We start from the raw sequence: 20,030 nt of genomic DNA, 5'->3' as shown, positions 1-20,030 counted from the left end.
ATATTCAAGTTGAATTGTCATATAATTTAAATGAGACCAAAGAGAAAAGACTCAAAACACGAACAACATCCTTAACAAAAATCAAAGTCTGTAGGTGTGAAGTGACTTTAGGGGTAATTACTGTTAGATTTAATGTAGGAAAGACCATGAAGACGCAGAAGTATTACCTGAAGGGAGCCAGGAAACAGCAAGTAAGATTATGGACAAACAGAATGTGAACGTTCTAATCCAATACCTTTACTGACTACCCCATTTTGTAGATACAAAAGGAAAAACTGAGGAAAAGGCTGCATGGTAATTTAATAAACTTACCAAATGTTTTACATGTTTTCCATTTTACCAGGCAAGGGTCCAGAAGCATAATTACTGTTTTAGCAAAATGTATCCTTGGCATCACCAAGAGTGGTTGAAAGTTCTTCAAGCAGTACCTTAAAGAAGGATAAGAAAATAGTGCCAAGATCTATGATGTAGAATAGGAATGTGTAGGTCATAATATCATGATGACAGAAACATTAACAGAGATAATGCTAAAAATCTGCACATTACAAGCTAATATAAAGAGTGACCTATTCCAAAATATCTAGCTGGGAACAAATCACTCTTTGTATTCCAGGCATTTCTTTATTAAGTTTTACTTAATATCAAAATTCATTTACACTTCAACATATATCTGTAACACTGAAAGACAACAGCCTACAGCAGAAATGGCAAGTGTGGCAGGCACTGTGCTATCTTTCCCAGCCACATGTTTATATAAGATATTCCTAACTGATCGTATCACTCTTTCTTGAGCTGGGCAAAGATTCAGAACCCTTCTCAACTCAGTGCTCCAGACAGCTACTATTAATTGAATAAACAAAGATGATCCTTGAAATGAAATCTATTTTCCCTCCCTGGCCTGGAGTAAACGGACAAGAGGATAACCTCAGATTATTCTGCAAAAGATAAACCGAAAAGTAGTCAGTTTTAATAAGCAGTAAGAATATGCACCACTGATAATTTTCACACAGAATAATGCTTCATAATGAGAAAAGTTATTAACTTAGATTTGAAGTCATTTATTCAAGTGGTATAATAATCAACTGATTTAAATCCCTTATTTTTCCAATCATATTGTCTAATCTTACATGGAGTGTCACTCTCATAAAAGCCATATTTCATAAAAAGATACTGTGGACATCCTTTAAATGCATCTTTCTGAAGAAAGTACATGTGCTAAACAGACTAACCATGATGCATCAAACTCTGATATATAAACGTATATTTCTTTGAAAATGTAAATTCAGTTAAAAAAATTATTGAGCTTCTACTATTGTCAGCATAGCAGATGACTGTGTAGTGATTCTGAATCCATGCTCTGGAATCCTAGTACTTGTGGTCAATTGCTGGTCCCACCACTATATGACCTTGGGGTAAGTAACCTCTAATCTCAGTTTCTTCATCTATAAAGCGGAGTAAAAATATTACTGATGTCATTGTAATCTGTATAGACTAAAGAAATATTATACCACAGCACATACAACAGTATCTACCTCTAGTAAATAGTTAAAATTTTCAGACATCATTATTATTGTTGCTGTTATTATTATTATATGAAGACCAATATGATTCATTTATTGTTCTCATCTCTTGCTTTAAGAGTCTGAGAGCATAGGGTCAGAGAGTAGGTGGAGAGTGGGAGATGGGAGGAAGAAATGGAATATATATCACAGAATAATATTGCTATAATATATAACAGAATAATATTGGTACATTGACATAAAATTGTTATATGAATTCAACTTCAAATATTACAACTCAAAAAACAGGTGAAAGAATTAAGAAAGTCTTGAGAAGATAAAATTTAAGAAAGTCCTGGTAAAATACACATGATTTCAATGGAGAAAAGAACCAACACAACCAGAGCTAGAAAGAAAGGAGAGGATGTGGTTAGAGGATAATGAGCCAGAGCTTATAGCAGTGAGTAAAGAAGAATGTGAAAATATAATTTAAAAGGCACACTGAACCATATTTCGAAGGGCCAAGAATGCCGCACTGAAAGATTGAATTTGAGTAAAATTAAGTTAGAGAATCAAGATGTAATCCAGACCTATAAATCTGTTTTTAATAATAAAGTATAATTGCATCCTTTTATGAGACAATGATAACCCTATCCTTAAAGTTGGGAGGCCAGTCAAGTGTGCTTTATTATTCATTTACTATGAATTATAGTAAATACTATTTTAAATTAACATTTTAGAATTACAGAGAAAGTCTTGTAAAATCTAATTTACCTCAGAATTTGCACAGTGATACTCTAATCTGTGTTTTACTCTCTCAAATCATAACCAATAAATACAGGCCATGTAAAAAATTTTTGCAAATCTGATATTTTTAACCATATTTATAATACCCAAATAATAACCTATATCAATAGCAACATCTTAAAATTCAACAATCTTCAAATATCCATTTATTATAACAAGTAATTAGTGAGCTCTAAATTCTACATTCAACTAAAAAGCACTGCATTTGGTTTTATAAAGACTTGAAAAGGGACATAAAATCTTCTCTTCAATAAAGGATATCTATTTAAGGGGAGTTCCCTGGTGGCACAGTCATTAAGACTCCACCTGCCAGTGTAGGAAACACGGATTCGAGCCCTGGTCCAGGAAGTTCCCACATGCCGCGGAGCAACTAAGCCCATGTGCTACAACTACTGAGCCTGCATGCCACAACTACTGAAGCCCACGTGCCTAGAGCCTGTGCTCTACAACAAGAGAAGCCACCACAGTGAGAAGCCCACGCACCACAACGAAGAGTAGCCCCCACTCGCTGCAACTAGAGAAAGCCCGCGTGCAGCAATGAAGACCCAATGCAGCCAAAAATAAATTCTATAAAATAAATAAATAAAATAAAACAAAGGCCCATCTTCTATCACTTAAAAAATGTATAGAATCTAAAAACGATTTTTTAAGAAAGGATATCTATTTAAGGAAATTAGATATTCATGTTTTTTAAAAAAAATAATAATTAAATACCATGTTAAATGGCAAGAACAAAGATGAAGGTAGAAGGAGCTAATCTCTTTTGAGAGCTACATAATTTACATCTCCTATCTCATTGAATCTACCCAGCAGTCCCGCTTTTGCAAGTAGGAGAGGTCACCGAAAGTCCTTGCTCTGACGAACACTTGAGGCTAAGGCTGGACTCTGGAGATAGAAGTTAGTGCTAGCTATGCTAGCTAGCTGCCTATGTTAGTGCTCAAATGTTAGTGCTGCCTCTTAGAGGCTTTGTGATTTCAGGCAGATGATTAAGCCTCTTTTAAATCTCAGTTTCTTCATTTGTTAAACTGGAAACGTAACAGTATTTAATACACATAGATGTTGTGAAGGGGAACTAAGGAAGTAGGTATGTGTGAAATGATAATGCCCTATGACAGCATTTACACAAAGTGCTTTCTAAAGAATCCTAGTCCTAGAAGATTGCTATGACCAAAAAAGGATATATAGTCTTTTAGACTGATGTTTGGGGAATCCTATGTATAATTTCTACCTTTCGGAGACTTGTAGTGTTCATAAAGAAGTTTTGCAGTCGAGAAAAGTTCTCTTTAACTCATAAATTCCTCAAATTTATTTTGCCATAAAATACTGTTTTCTTCTTTTCCTTTCTTCTTCTATTTTTCTTTCTATCTTTCTTTCTTCCTTGGTTTGTGTGTTTATTTGTTTGCTTGCTTGCTTTTACATAGCATTTAAACCCCTATATCCATGGAAAATCGTTCCACAGCACATTCTATAGAAAGCATTCTATAATAAAAAGTTAGCATTCACAAAGACATGAGAGATTCAAACAATTAGCAATTAAAAAGTCCAAATGTAGAAGAGGTGAGGAAGAGATGGAATGGTCAGGAATGCCTTACAAAGGAAGAAAATTCGATGCAAAGCTAAAAATTTAGACAAACTGAGAAAAAGGACAGATCTGTACTTCAAGGAAGCACACACCATGGGCAGAGTAAACATATCAATAGTTCAAATGGAGAGTATGTAAGGATAATAATGATGGTTAGATATTCTAGCTAACACATAATATTTGGCAGGCATTATCTCATCTAGCAGGTGAGAAGACTGGTGAAGTAGATTAGAATCAAATTTGGAAAATTTTGAGGACTATCTTATATAATTCTCTTATTGAAAAAAATCGCTAGGTAATTTAAGCTTTCAGTCCTTCAGAAAGCATTTGTTAAAAACTGATTTCGGATTGACAACAGATCACTTACATCTTTCTCTCAGTATTGCAACACTTAGGACATTTGGTTTGCATTGTTCTTCAGCTGTGCTATATTAACCACTGGATGGTGAGTTTGAGCATAAAACGACTTTGTTTCCTTCTGTCTGCAGACAGGTAATAGGATTTCAATAAAGCTTTGGAAAATTTTTTTTAAAAAACTGATTTCAGAAGCAACATGCTAAATGTTATGTATTATAAGAGTAGAGAATAAGAGAGACATACTTAAAGTGAATTGGAGAGAGGAGACTGTAGTCAGGGAGACCAGTTAGCAAGGTACCAGGTATAAGATGATGGGGGCATAGAGATGGGTGGAATTAATGATCAAGGTAGAAACAAAGAAAAGTACTAAGTGAGAAGTCAGTTCTGGGTGTCAGTGGTTAAGGGAGTGACAATCAAGACCAAAAAATGGCTTATTCTGCCAAAGCAAAGTCTTCAGCTGCAAGTTTTGATGCACTAGGGTTTGTGAAATCAATTTAATGGTTCACAACACTTTATTGCATTGGAAGAAAAAGAAGAGAAAATATCAGAGTGTACCATGCATAGGAAGTATTGTTTTATAAAACTTTTCTTTCAGAAATATGTATAGATAGATTATGGACTGGGTTATCTGTTGTCAAAAAATGTTTAAGAGCCTATGAAACTAAGGAATGAAATACAGCAATCAAATCACAAAAAAAGAGATGAGCAAAAATCAGCCAGTCTTTTCTGTACCTACTGAACCAGAGAGGCAACAGATTCAGAGACACCAGGCACCATGGTGGGTAGTGGGGGTGAGAGGAAGAAGGAGTGGTGTAAAGTACAAGACTGAAAACACGATATTAAATGAAAGTATGCTTAGTGAACACTGTAACCTACAGCTATCTTGTCTTATCAGCTTCCTGAAAGCCAGGAACCAGGCTTATACTACCAAGCAGACTACTGAAGAATCCTCCTTTAGAGAATCTAACTAGCTTTACAGATATCTAAATTACTGATATTGTAGAGCCTTCCAATAAAAGAAAGTTACCTAATAATGAAGCCCATCAATCAAAAAACCCCACCCATGTACCCAATATACCCAATAGCTTATTTAGTACCTCATACTTAAGGATATTTAAGAAAACCTAAAGAAGCAGTTAAAACAGGGGAATCCTGGGCTTCCCTGGTGGCGCAGTGGTTGAGAGTCCACCCGCCGATGCAGGGGACAGGGGTTCGTGCCCCGGTCCGGGAAGATCCCACATGCCGCGGAGAGGCTAGGCCCGTGTGCCATGGCCGTTGAGTCCGCGCGTCCGGAGCCTGTGCTCCGCAGAGGGAGAGGCCACAACAGTGAGAGGCCCACATACCGCAAAAAAACAAACAAACAAACAAACAGGGGAATCCTGAGGAAGTGCAAACACCACGAAGTCCAGCAGCAAGCTTCAAAGAAGCTTCAATATCCTCAGAGAAAAAATTGTATCAATGTGATAAGATATGGATGACTATTTAAAAAAAAACAAACCACAAAGAAAGCACAAAAACAACTTCTTATAAATCAAAAATAAGACAGAAAAAAATAGAAAAAAAATAGCATGTTCAAAAAAATAAAATTTAGAAGATTTCTTGGAAATTAGAACAAAAAGAAAGGAGATGAACAAAAGGAGAGAAAAGAAAATGAAAGGACCAATTGAAGAAGGCCAATATCCAGCAGAAAGGGGGACCATGTGATGATGCTCTGGCTAATGAGACGTAAGTCATTGTTAAGTGGAGCTTCTAGAAAACATAAGAAGATGTAGCAAGCAAATGGCTTTTGCCCTTTTCCTTTCCTTTTCTTCCTGCCTGAATATAGATGAGATCCTAGAAATAAAGCATGTGTCTTGCAACCTAGACGTGACCTGCATGATACAAAAGCCACATGAGAAGAACTGGAAAGTCAGAATGGAATTTATGTCTCTAATGGCATAGTGTAGCCTGTATATCAGCACTGAACATTCTATCACTGGACTTATTACCTGAGTAAAACTAAATCCCTATTTTTTAAGGCACAGTGTAGTCAAGTTCTCTATAATTAGCCAAATGCATCCAATTTCATTATCATAGTACACTAATTGACTCAGCAGAGAACAATATGTTAAACATCATAAGAATAAAAACTCTAAATATGAATGTAACCAAAAATTATAATACACAATCATATTATAAACTGGGAAAAGCAGGTTGCAATATAGCACAAATCCTTGAAATAGAAAAGCTGAAATAGCATATTCGTTTAAATAAATATATGAAATTAATGTATTAAGAGAGAGCAGTATACGTACATAATTTTAAAATATGAAGGGAAATATTTAAAAATACATAAAAGAGTTGAAAGTGGTTGCCACAGGGAGGGATGTTTTGATAATAAAAAGAAATACAGAAGACTGAATTTTTAGTTGTAATTCTTTTAACACTAGTAGACTTTATTAAGTGATCTGCATGTATTTTTTTCTCTTTTTTTAAAAATTTATTTATTTATTTTTGGCTGCGTTGGGTCTTCGTTGCTGCAGGCGGGCTTTCTCTAGTTGCGGCAAGCGGAGGCTACTCTGTTGCAGCGCGCAGGCTTCTCATTGCGGTGGCTTCTCTTGTTGCAGAGCATGGGCTTTAGGCGCCCAGGCTTCAGTAGTTGCAGCACATAGGCTCAGTAGTTGCGGCTCGTAGGCTCTAGAGCACAAGCTCAGTAGTTGTGGTGCATGGGCTTAGTTGTTCCACAGCATGCGGGATCTTCCTAGACCAGGGCTCGAACCTATGTCCCCTGCAATGGCAGGCGGATTCTTAACCCCTGCACCACCAGGGAAGCCCTGCATGTATTTTTTTAATTTAGAAATTATTTGAAGATAAGGGGCAGATTCCTGGAGTCCTTAACCATGCCCTTATCCTCTAGCCTTCAGCCTTTAAAAATTTGGTGAAGTTGCACTTTCATTTTCTTTCTTTTTTTAATGGATATATAATTGACATATAACATTAGTTATATTAGTTTCAGATGTACAACATAATGATTCAGTATTTGTATATACTGCAAAATGATCATCACAATAAGTCTAGGTAACATCCATCACAATTCTTTTTTTTTAAGATCTCTTAGCAACTTTCAAATATGCAATATAGTATTATCAACTATAGTCACCATGCTATATGTTACACCCATGACTATGTATTTTATAACTGGAAGTTTGTACCTTTTGACCCCCTTCACCCATTTTGCCCAACCTCCCACCTACCACCTCTGGCGACAACTAACCTGTTCTCTATATCTATGAATTTGGTTTTTTGATTTTGTTTTTTTTAATTCCACATTTAGCACTTTCATTTTCTTAAGTGGCTCATGAGCCCTTCTAGTGACTTCAAATTTAAAGTAAAAAAAAAATACAAACTCTTTTAAGTATCACAGCACTCCTTTATAATGGCTGGCATTTGAATACCCATATGCTCCACATACCCACCCATCCAGTGATGTGCATCCAGGTTCATCTATCCCTGCCCAGGTGACAGACATCCAGGCTGCTTCCAACTCTTGCCTCCATCAACGTTTCTACAGAGAAAATTTCCATGCATGTCCTCTCAATTCTCCTGAGATATGTACTCAGAAGTAGAATGATGATAGGGTACACCTGTACTTCATCTGAATAAGCCATGCTGCATTGGAGTGCAATAGTGCTCTTATGCTTTCATATCTCAGTTACTATTACCCATCTTTTAATGTTTGCCAGTCTAAGGATTTAAGGTCATTGCTCAATGTTGCTTTCATTTGCATTGCTTATATTACTCATTATTTTGACCACCTTGTTACATGCATCTTAGTTTTATAAGTTTGCTCTTCTTTAAATTTCATGTTTATCTATTTTGATCTTTTTCCTGGGGTGAATTTTTCTAGTTGATTTGCAAGAGTCACTTGCATGTTGCTATTAGATTTTGCAAATATCTTTCCACTTTCAGTTAGTTAATTGTTGTCTAAAAAGTTCTTTATTGTGGGGGCTTCCCTGGTGGCGCAGTTGTTGGGAGTCTGCCTGCCAATGCAGGGTACACGGGTTCGAGCCCTGGTCTGGGAAGATCCCACATGCCGCGGAGCAACTAAGCCCGTGAGCCACAACTACTGAGCTTGCGCGTCTGGAGCCTGTGCTCCGCAATGGGAGAGGCCGCGACAGTGAGAGACCCACGCACCGCGATGAAGAGTGGCCCCCGCTCGCCGCAACTGGAGAAAGCCCTTGCACAGAAACGAAGACCCAACACAGCCAAAAATAAATAAATAAATTAATTAATTTTAAAAAAAAAATTAAAAAAAAAAAGTTCTTTATTGAACAGAATGTTTAATTGAGGTAATGTTAACCATGCTTGCTCTTTAAGTTTAAGTCCTTCCAAGTATCTTACACACACCATGGAATAGCATGCAGCAGTTAGAAGCTACATTAGATGTACAAGTAGCAACATGAATAATATCAAAAAAGAACTCTCGGTTGTAAAAAGAAATAAAACAAAAAGTAGAATATAATACTACTCATTAAATTAAGAACATATGCATATAAAACAGTATGCTTTGGAGGGATGTATTTAAATTAAAATATATGGATTTAAAAGATTAAAATAGTTTCCAAAGAGGGGAAAATGAAAACGAGGTGTGAGAGATAAGAGAGAGAAAGGAAGGAAGCTCTGTATGAATGAATGAGAAGAATAAGCCATGGACTGAAAAATATAACTAGTTTAATTAACTGCACCTAAATTTTTTAAAACTTGACAATATAAATGAAATCTGGAAGTCTGATCAAAGCTACCTCAGTACAGAGGACGAATCTAAATTGACCATTCACTCTATGCTTTAATTTATTCCTGATGATAAATTCCACTGAAAATTAATCTACTTAACTTCCACTTTTTCTAAATAAAACTGAGCTAGATATTCCCAGTTTATATTCAGAAAGGAAAAAATAGTCATTCAAATGGTATTCAATACTTATAAGTTTTCTATTTAAAAGAACAAGTAAAAAAAATTGTTAAAGTCACAAAAAATCAAATTAAAACAACTTTAAAATGTAAATATATTGCCGAAATCTTATTTCTTCCCAGCACATTATTAAATAATCATTAATGACAAGCTTTTTGACAACTTTTTAAGGTAGATGGCACATAGGTAGATAGGTGCATAGATAGTAGACACACAGATGAATATAGACACCTAAGGTATATGCATGAACAACTGAATTTTGTGCCAGTATAATTATTAAATTTTGAAAATTTAAAAATTACGTTAATGCTTAAATTCACATTCAAAACTTATTTGAAAAAACTATTTTTATTAAAGGCTTGAAACACTGAAAACTTTCCTTTTCAACTTTAAATATTAAAATTTCATATAAAAGTGAAGCTCTCAGAAAAATTATGCAATTGAAGTTGTCATCACAGAATAGAATTTGTTTTTCTTCTTTGTATTTCAGAAGTATTCCTCACACATAAAAGTCAAACTTGTAAAGCTGAATTTTATAGGTGACCCATATTCTACAGTCACCCCAGTCTAACTTGTCACAATATGGAATAAAAGTGTTATTCTCATATTTTAGCCCTTTATATTCAACACTTATAAGATGAAAGAAATAGACTGCCAAGTACATCTTGCTCTAAAGGAGTGTCAGCTCAAAGAAAATACTTTATAATAGTCATGGTATTACATCATTTTGAGTTTTATTTTAACAGGAACTAGTTACTGGGGCAAGCCGGAATCCCAGAATGGAATTTTGAACCTACTGTAATCCATATCACATCATGTCTCACCTACAATTGTTTCCCATTTAGTCTTTATTCATCAATATTTGGCCTTCTGTCTATACCCAACACACATTCACAGTAACCAGAGTGGACATTTGTGAAACGTAAACTACATGTACTTCCTCAGCTTATATATCTCCAATGATTTCCCACTACCCTTAGTTAAGATAAAGCTAAAATCATCCACATGGCCTAAAACACTACATGATTTTTCCCTGTCTCCTAAAGTTTCACCCCAATCTGCTTTCCTTCCCATTTCCACATTCCATCCATACTGGCCTTCCTTCGTTGCTCAACCATACCATGCTCCTTCTCACTCTAGTGTCTTGTACAAGCTGTTACTCCTGTTTGGAGTCTTCTCCTATCTCCTCCTCCTTCCTCTAACTAACTCCTAGCTACACTTGTGTCTGAGGTCAGGATACTTTTCCCAAATCCCCAGTCTGTGTTAAGTCCCCTATTATAAACTTCCAGATTTCCCTGAAATTCTCTGTCATGGTACTTATCATCCTTGCCATTTCTTTTCCCATATCTACATGCTCAATAGAATTGTGAATGCAAAAGGGCTAGAACTACATTCATCTTTTTCACTGTTGCTTATCCCAGTACCTTTCATGGAATAGACAGAAGCTCAATGAATGTCTGCAGAATCAATTTTTAAAATGCAAAGAACTGGTATTTCAAACATAGCTAAGAATTTATACAAAAATTAAAAGTCAGGAGGAATATTAGACTTAGTTTTAATGGGTTTTAGTTTAAAAAATAAGTAAAACAAGAGAATAATAAAAATGAAAGCAGAAATAACTAAAATATAAAAAACAGAGAAAATCAAGAATGTCAGTTGTTTCTTTAATAAAATTGATAAGGTCTTAGCAAGACCAATTAGGTATACTGCCAAAAATGAAAGAATGGCATCATTACCGATACTATAGACATTTAAAAGATAACAAACAGATGTCATGAAAAATTTTATGCCAATGAATTTGAGAACTTAAATGGACACATCTGGAGAATGGGTAAATAAATTTTGGTAAGCTGACACAATATACATATTACATGATACATATCAATATAAAGGAATGTACTATTGACACATACAACATTATATTGGGTGACAGAAGACCATCACAAAAGAAAATGCACTGTATATTTCCATCTATATGAAGTCAAAGAACAAGCAAGAATAATAAATGAAGATAAAAGAATTGTGGTTGACATTAGGGTGGTACTGACTGAAAAGGGAAATAAGGAAACTTCCTAGGACAGCCCTTCTCAACTGAGTGCTGTGAGAGAATGAAACATTACAAAACATAATTTGAGTTACATTTTCCTAATTCTCCTAATAATGATAGACAGCTAGTACCATTCTAGATGAACAGGAGGTAAGTTAATTCATCAGAAATAGTGTGTGCCATGAGCATTAGGGTTTAATTCTCTTTTAGAATCCCAGTTGAGAACTACCTAGGAGTGCCCTGTCCCATACTGTAGCCACTAACACATGTGGCCATTTGAATTAAATTTAAATTATTTAAAATTAAATAGAATTAAAAGTTCAAAAAGAGGAATCAACACTAACACAATAATAGTGGGGGACTATAACACCTCACTTACACCAATGGACAGATTATCCAAAATGAAAATAAATAAGGAAACAGAAGCTTTAAATGACACAATAGATCAGATAGATTTAACTGATATTTATAGGACACTCCATCCCAAAACAGCAGATTATACTTTCTTCTCAAGTGTGCACAAAACATTCTCCAGGATAGATCACATCTTGGGTCACAAATCAAGCCTCAGTAAATGTAAGAAAATTATAATCATATCAAGCATCTTTTCTGACCACAACACTATGAGATTAGAAATGAATTACAGGGGAAAACACGTAAAAAACACAAATACATGGAGGCTAAACAATACATTACTAAATAACCAACAGATCACTGAAGAAATCAAAGAGGAAATCAAAAAATACCTCGAGACAAATGACAATGAAAACACGACAATCCAAAACCTATGGGATGCAGCAAAAGCAGTTCTAAGAGGGAAGTTTATAGCTACACAAGCCTACCTCAAGAAACAAAAAAAATCTCACATAAACAATCTAACCTTACACCTAAAGGAACTAGAGAAAGAAGAACAAACAAAACCCAAAGTTAGCAGAAGGAAAGAAATCATAAAGATCAGAACAGAAATAAATGAAATAGAAACAAAGAAAACAATAGCAAAGATCAATAAAACTAAAAGCTGGTTATTTGAGAAGATAAACAAAATCAATAAACCATTAGCCAGACTCATCAAGAAAAAGAGGGAGAGGACTCATATCAATAAAATTAGAAATGAAAAGGGAGAAGTTACAAAAGACACCACAGAAATACAAAGCATCCTAAGAGACTACTACAAGCAATTCTATGCCAATAAAATGGACAACGTGGAAGAAATGGACAAATTCTTAGAAAGGTAAAACCTTCCAAGACTGAACCAGAAAGAAATAGAAAATATGAACAGACCAATCACAAGTAATGAAATTGAAACTGTGATTAAAAATCTTCCAACAAACAAAAGTCCAGGACCAGATGGCTTTACAGGTGAATTCGATCAAACATTTAGAGAAGAGCTAACACCCATCCTTCTCAAACCCTTCCAAAAGTTGCAGAGGAAGGAACACTCCCACCATCACCCTGATACCAAAACCAGACAAAGATACTACAAAAAAAGAAAATTACAGACCAATATCACTGATGAATATAGATGCAAAAATCCTCAACAAAATACTAGCAAATAGAATCCAACAACACATTAAAAGGATCATACACCATGATCAAGTGGGATTTATCCCAGGGATGCAAGGATTCTTCAATATATGCAAATCAATCAATGTGATACACCATCTTAACAAACTGAAGAAGAAACACCATATGATCACCTCAATAGATACAGAAAAAGCTTTTGACAAAATTCAACACCCAGTGACGATAAAAACTCTCCAGAAAGTGGGCATAGAGGGAACCTACCTCAACATAATAAAGGCCATATACGACAAAACCACAGCAAACATCATTCTCAATGGTGAAAAACTGAAAGCATTTCCTCTAAGATCAGGAACAAGACAAGCATGTCCACTCTCACCACTATTATTCAACATAGTTTTGGAAGTCCTAGCCACAGAAATCAGAGAAGAAAAAGAAATAAAAGGAATACAAATTGGAAAAGAAGAAGTAAACCTGACACTGTTTGCAGATGATATGATACTATACACAGAGAATCCTAAAGATGTCACCAGAAAACTATTAGAGCTAATCAATGAATTTGGTAAATTTGCAGGATACAAAATTAATGCACAGAAATCTCTTGCATTCCTATACACTAATGATGAAAAATCTGAAAGAGAAATTAAGGAAACACTCCCATTTACCACTGCAACAAAAAGAATAAAATACCTAGGAATAAACCCACCTAGGGAGACAAAAGACCTGTATGCAGAAAATTATAAGACACTGATGAAAGAAATTAAAGATGATACCAACAGATGAAGAGATATACCATGTTCTTGGATTGGAAGAATCAATATTGTGAAAATGACTATACTACCCAAAGCAATCTACAGATTCAATGCAATCCCTAGCAAATTACCAATGGCATTTTTTACGGAGCTAGAACAAAAAATCTTAAAATTTGAATGGAGACACAAAAGACCCCGAATAGCCAAAGTAGTCTTGAGGGAAAAAAACGGAGCTAGAGGAATCGGACTCCCTGACTTCAGACTGTACTACAAAGCTACAGTAATCAAGACAATATGGTACTGGCACAGAAACAGAAACATAGATCAATGGAACAAGATAGAAAGCCCAGAGATAAACCCATGCACCTATGGTCAACTAATCTATGACAAAGGTGGCAAGGATATACAATGGAGAAAAGACAGTCTCTTCAATAAGTGGTGCTGGGAAAACTGGAGAGCTACATGTAAAAGAATGAAATTAGAACACTTCCTAACACCACACACAAAAATAAACTCAAAATGTATTAGAGACCTAAATGTAAGACCAGACACTATAAAACTCTTAGAAGAAAACACAGGAAGAACACTTTTTGACATAAATCACAGCAAGATCTTTTTTGATCTACCTCTAGAGTAATGGAAATAAAAACAAAAATAAACAAATAGGACCTAATGAAACTTCAAAGCTTTTGCACAGCAAAGGAAACCATAAACAAGATGAAAAGGCAACCCTCAGAATGGAAGAATATATTTGCAAACGAATTAACGGACAAAGGATTAATCTCCATAATATGTAAACAGCTCATGCAGCTCAATATTAAAGAAAGAAACAACCCAATCTAAAAATGGGCAGAAGACCTAAATAGACATTTCTCCAAAGAAGACATACAGATGGCCAAGAAACACATGAAAAGCTGCTCAACATCACTAATTATTAGAGAAATGCAAATCAAAACTACAATGAGGTATCACCTCACACCAGTTAGAATGGGCATCATCAGAAAATCTACAAACAACAAATGCTGGAGATGGTGTGGAGAAAAGGGAACCCTCTTGCACTGTTGGTGGCAATGTAAATTGATACAACCACTATGGAGAACAGTATGGAGGTTCCTTAAAAAAATAAAAATAGAAGTACCATATCATCCAGCAATCCCACTACTGGGCATATACCCAGAGAAAACCATAATTCAAAAAGACACATGCACCCCAATGTTCATTGCAGCACTATTTACAATAGCCAGGTCATGGAAACAACCTAAATGCCCATCGACGGACGAATGGATAAAGAAGTTGTGGTACATATATACAATGGAATATTATTCAGCCATAAAAAGGCACGAAATTGGGTCATTTGTTGAGATGTGGATGGATCTAGAGACTGTCATACAGAGTGAAGTAAGTCAGAAAGAGAAAAACAAATATCGTATATTAACGCATGTATGTGGAACCTAGAAAAATGGTACAGATGAACCGGTCTGCAGAGCATAAGTTGAGACACAGATGTAGAGAATAAACATATGGACACCAAGGGGGGAAAGCCACGGGGGGTTGGGTATGGTGGTGTGATGAATGGGCAATTGGGATTGATATGTAAACACTGATGTGTATAAAACTGATGACTAATAAGATCCTGCTGTATAAAAAAATAAATTAAATTAAAAATACTAAACTTTCTTTAGGTTTTTGTATGGAAATATGTTCATATAAATGTTTCAAACATTACATGAAATTCCTAAAAATATTATATGTTCTGGTATAATGTTATAAATCATAATTCTAGTTATTATTTTAAAATGTATATCTCAGAAATAACTAAATTTCCTTGTCAATTTCATTATTATGAACTTTCATCAAATCTTTAACCGTGGTCACTTTTAAGTGTTTTGTCATTTACAGACAGTTCTGGGTGTACCCTGATGCTTTTGCAAAAAATGTTCCTATAAAAGGGTTTCAACTTCAAGGAATTCATGGAAAAGACTCTGACAAGTACAGGTTTCTGGTAACTGACTATACTGCTGAACTGAATGAATAAGCATTTTCAGAACTCTAATGGAAAACCGATGAATTCATAAAAGTGCTAACAAAAGATCAAGATGAAAAAAAAATTTTTTTAATTAAATGTTCAATTACTTAGTCAGACTAGCCACATTTCAAATGCTCAAAAATCACACGTGGGTAGTGGCTACTACATTAGCCAACACAGATATAGAACATTACCACCATCATAGAAAATCTATTGGACAGTGTCAGTCTATAGTTGGGTGATGGTTCCTTGGGTTCTTACAATTGTCAAAGTATATTGAACTGTACACTTAATATCTGGGCATCTAACTATATGTCAATTTTACCTCCAATTAAAATTTTTATACAAGTACAAATAGTTTTAAATTACATAAGAATAAGGTTTTAAGGTATGATGGTAGTATGTGTTATATCTCATGAAATATGTAAAATAAAACTACATTTTATTCAGTCATTCTCATATACAACAAATCTAATAAACTATAGCATCTCATATAATTACCAATCTTGTGTAATCACTTTCCATGAAAATGGCAATTTAGAAATGTTTATCTGAGTTTGAGTTCATTAAACTGAGTTGAGTAAAATATAACTAAAACCCCAGGGCTGGTCAGATTTGTACTACATTTATATCATCCAATTTGTCTTTAAAGGATTATAGGACGAGCAATACATGGACTAAATGCTTAATATTCAAGATGGAATTTAACACAGCACAGTTAGTGAAAAACATCACTCCCACCACATATAATAAAAGACCTTCTATTAAGTTAAACATATCACCATTTTTCATAAAGCCAGACTTCATATTATAAAGCCACAAGACATTGTTAATTGGACTCTAAGATGAATTTGAAAATTAGTATTTTAAGGAATTAAAATTAAAGAGAATACACAGATTTCATGTGCCGTTGGTTTAGACCAAAATGTCTTAGAAGCAAAAACAAAGTTATCAATAGTTGTCATCAGTCAGCAAGTATTCAACTTAAAGTAAAATGTAAACTTATTCCAAATATCCAAACAAGAAAATTTAAAAATGGCTCTGACTCCTGGATTATCCTACAGTTAATTTCCTATCAAGACAGCATTTACCATAAAGTCCCAGCCATACAAATTGTAACAGAGGAATTATAATCTAAAGTCTAGCACTTATATAGACATAAGATTTAGTGCATATATAATAAACTAATGGGCCCTAAGTCTCAGGAGGTTCCAGAAATGTTAATATTATAAAGATAGGTTCTGATTTACATAGCTCAAACACTCAGAGCTATCTCTCGAGAGCCTTTTACACACATCTCTCCCCAACTCCACTTTTGGTGACATCATATTGGTAACATGAATTAGGTCATGGTGAGACCTGCCCAGATGGCTCTTATAAAAGTGGTGAAATAATGTACGTAATGATGTACTAAAAAGTGATAGGAATATGAAGTAGATCCTATATTAGAAACATGTTTCGAGATTTATCTTTGTGTTTGTTGTCCATGGCTGCCGCTCTTGCCCAGTTCACTATCTTATTTAATGGCATCTCCAACTTTCTGGATGCTCAGGCAGAAAAACTTTAGAATCATCCTTCTCTTTATCTCATGCCCTTTATCTCATCTATCAGGAAATTCAATAGATGCTACTTTCAAAATATATCCAAATTTCAAAATATATCCAAAATTCAACGACTTCCCACACTGTCAGCTACTGCCCTGCACCAAGTCCCTGCTCTTCTCTGCTCTTAACTGCCGTCATTCTAGCTCCCGCTGTCTACTCTCAGAACAGCAGCCCCAGGGAGACATCACTCATGTCACTCCTTTGCTCAAAACCCTGCTCCCCATCTCATTCACAGTAAAAGCCAAAGTCCCTACAGTGGCCTATTGATCTGTTCCTCCTCTGAACACCATTTTAGCAATTTTCTCTCTGACTCTCTCTACTCCAGACACATTGGCCTCCTGGGTATTCCTTGAATATGCCAGGAAAACTCCCACTTCAGTGCTTTTGTATGAACTGTCCTTGTGGTTAGAATGCTCTGCCCCTAATATCTGTAAAGCTACCTCTTTTACTCCATGCAAGCCTCTAATCAAATATCACCTTCTTTTTGTTGTTGTTGTTGCTGTTTTCATTTTTATTGGAGTATAGTTGATTTACAAAAAATATCACCTTCTATAAGCCCCATCCTGATCACACTATTTCAAACATCGATGCCTTCTTTATTCATCATTCCTTCCCCTATCTCAGCATTCCCACTCCCCTTTACCCTACTCTACTTTCTCTTTCTTTCCCAAGTACTTATCAACTTCCAATGTATTATATAAGTTACTTATTTCTTGTACATAAAGGTAAGTAAGGTTTACACTTTATAAAGGAAGGGACTTTGGTCCATATTTTTCACTGATGTATCCCAAGCCTCTGGAATAATGCTTGACACCTCATAGGTGCTCAAAAAAAATTTTATTAATCGAAAACTGAATGGCTATCTCAAATTCTAGAGGATGTCAAATGGCTTCATATTTTCTCCCTTGATCTTAAGATATTTGACAACATGATAACTGGCTCTGAAAGCTACACTCTGTGTTGTGGATATGAAAAGTTCAAAATTCTTTAATCATATCTGTGATTCTAGTCTGTAAATTAAAAGCTGTCAGAAATCTAATGCCAGAAATGTTATGGGAATTTTCTTGCTCACTGCATCACTTCCAAAAGCAGTTTGAACCATTTCCTGAGATGTTAAAGGCTATAAATACACAATCTGCTTCTTAACTGGTAAATAGACTGTAGGTTTGTGAAAAGGTTTTAAACAGACCTTAAGAGACACAATTGGCTTAAGGGCTAAAGCTAACCTCTGGTTTTCAGGAGCAAAGAAACAAATGATTTTAGCATCAAGATTTTATGCTTGCCTGCTACATTATTTTATACCTGCATATAAAACTACTTTCCATTTTCTCTACTAGATACTGTCAAGTTATAAATAATAACTCAAAATTTAGGAGTATAAGATTTTCATAACACCAAAAAACAGCAGAATGAGTGTACTTTGTACTGTTCAATGATGTAGATGGGGGTGAGAGAACCTGTATAATCACATTTGAATATTCCAATTGCAAAATTTTATGAAATTGTTTAAAATTATGTGGAAATAGTCTACGCATTTTGAAACAAATTTCTAAAATGGCCTCCAGACATAATTTCTCCATAGCCAGGCAGAAATGTAAAGCAACAACTAGCTTACATTTGCTTAAAAAATGTGCTGCAAATCCCACTATTGGGCATATACCCTGAGAAAACCATAATTCAAAAAGAGTCATGTACCACAATGTTCATTGCCACACTATTTACAATAGCCAGGACATGGAAGCAATAGCCAGGACATGGAAGCAACCTAAGTGTCCATCGACAGATGAATGGATAAAGAAGATGTGGCACATATATACAATGGAGTATTACTCAGCCATAAAAAGAAATGAAACTGAGTTATTTGTAGTGAGGTGGATGGACCTAGAGTCCGTCATACAGAGTGAAGTAAGTCAGAAAGAGAAAAACAAATACTGTATGCTAACACATATATATGGAATCTAAAAAAAAAAAAAAAATGGTTCTGATGAACCTAGGGGCAGGACAGGAATACAGACACAGACGTAGTGGACTTGAGGACACAGGGAGGGGGAAGGGTAAGCTGGGATGAAGTGAGAGAGTGGCATGGACAAATGTACACTACCAAATGTAAAATCGATAGCTAGTGGGAAGCAGCCGCATAGCACTGGGAGATCTGCTTGGTGCTTTGTTTTCACCTAGAGGTGGGATAAGGAGGGTGAGAGGGGATATGGGGATATACGTACACGTATAGCTGATTCACTTCGTTGTGCAGCAGAAGCTAACACAACATTGTAAAGCGATTATACTCCAATAAAGATGTTAAAGGAAAAAAAATGTGTTGCAATACTACATATACTTAACATATGCTTAAAAAGCTTAAAATTCATTGCTATCAGCAACAAATATGACTGATAGCTTTAGCTTAAAGGAATAAAAAAGAATTTTTACACTACCATGAATGCCTGAATGGGAAGAAATAAAAAGAGAACAATTACTAACTTCCTCATACCTCCGGAAGATAAAGGAGTTGTTTACTTGTTTGTTTGTTATTCGTTTGTTTTTTTCATTAGAAAGAAAAGTGATGACACAAACGACGTTTTCATCTGTCAACTTTTGGCAGAAATATCTAAAGTAAATGGTGCAAAGAAGAGCTTTGGCTCCTGCTGTCATGGCTGAAATAGACATAGCTCTCAGCATCAACAGCAATGTAAGAAATAGAACCACTTGTAGCAACTGAAGCCCACAGGCTTTACCTGGTCCATCCATACGTTAACTCAATCAGCACTGCTTTCCTGGGCAAGCTTAAGCTCCCCAGAGTGCAGGTGACCGGAAGATATGACAGAACTACAGGCTTTAATGTGAATCCTAGATGGTTTGAAAGTTCAAGCTGGAAGCAAGCCAGCTA

The 20,030-nt window shown here is 35.3% G+C and overlaps 1 long non-coding RNA gene across 1 annotated transcript in view; it reads right to left on the bottom strand.

Moving 5' to 3' along the window:
* LOC137221522 (uncharacterized) overlaps positions 1-20,030 on the bottom strand; it is a 105,469-nt gene that overhangs the window by 3,295 nt on the left and 82,144 nt on the right. The window contains exon 3 of the long non-coding RNA XR_010942050.1: positions 313-428. This is a non-coding gene — a long non-coding RNA (uncharacterized lncRNA). The remainder of the gene's footprint in view (positions 1-312; positions 429-20,030) is intronic.

Source organism: Pseudorca crassidens, chromosome 3 (genome assembly GCF_039906515.1).
Source record: "Pseudorca crassidens isolate mPseCra1 chromosome 3, mPseCra1.hap1, whole genome shotgun sequence".
In the NCBI taxonomy this organism is placed as follows: Eukaryota; Metazoa; Chordata; class Mammalia; order Artiodactyla; family Delphinidae; genus Pseudorca; species Pseudorca crassidens.
Note: the sequence above shows the minus strand (reverse complement) of the source record. Positions and strands in the feature narration are given on the sequence as shown.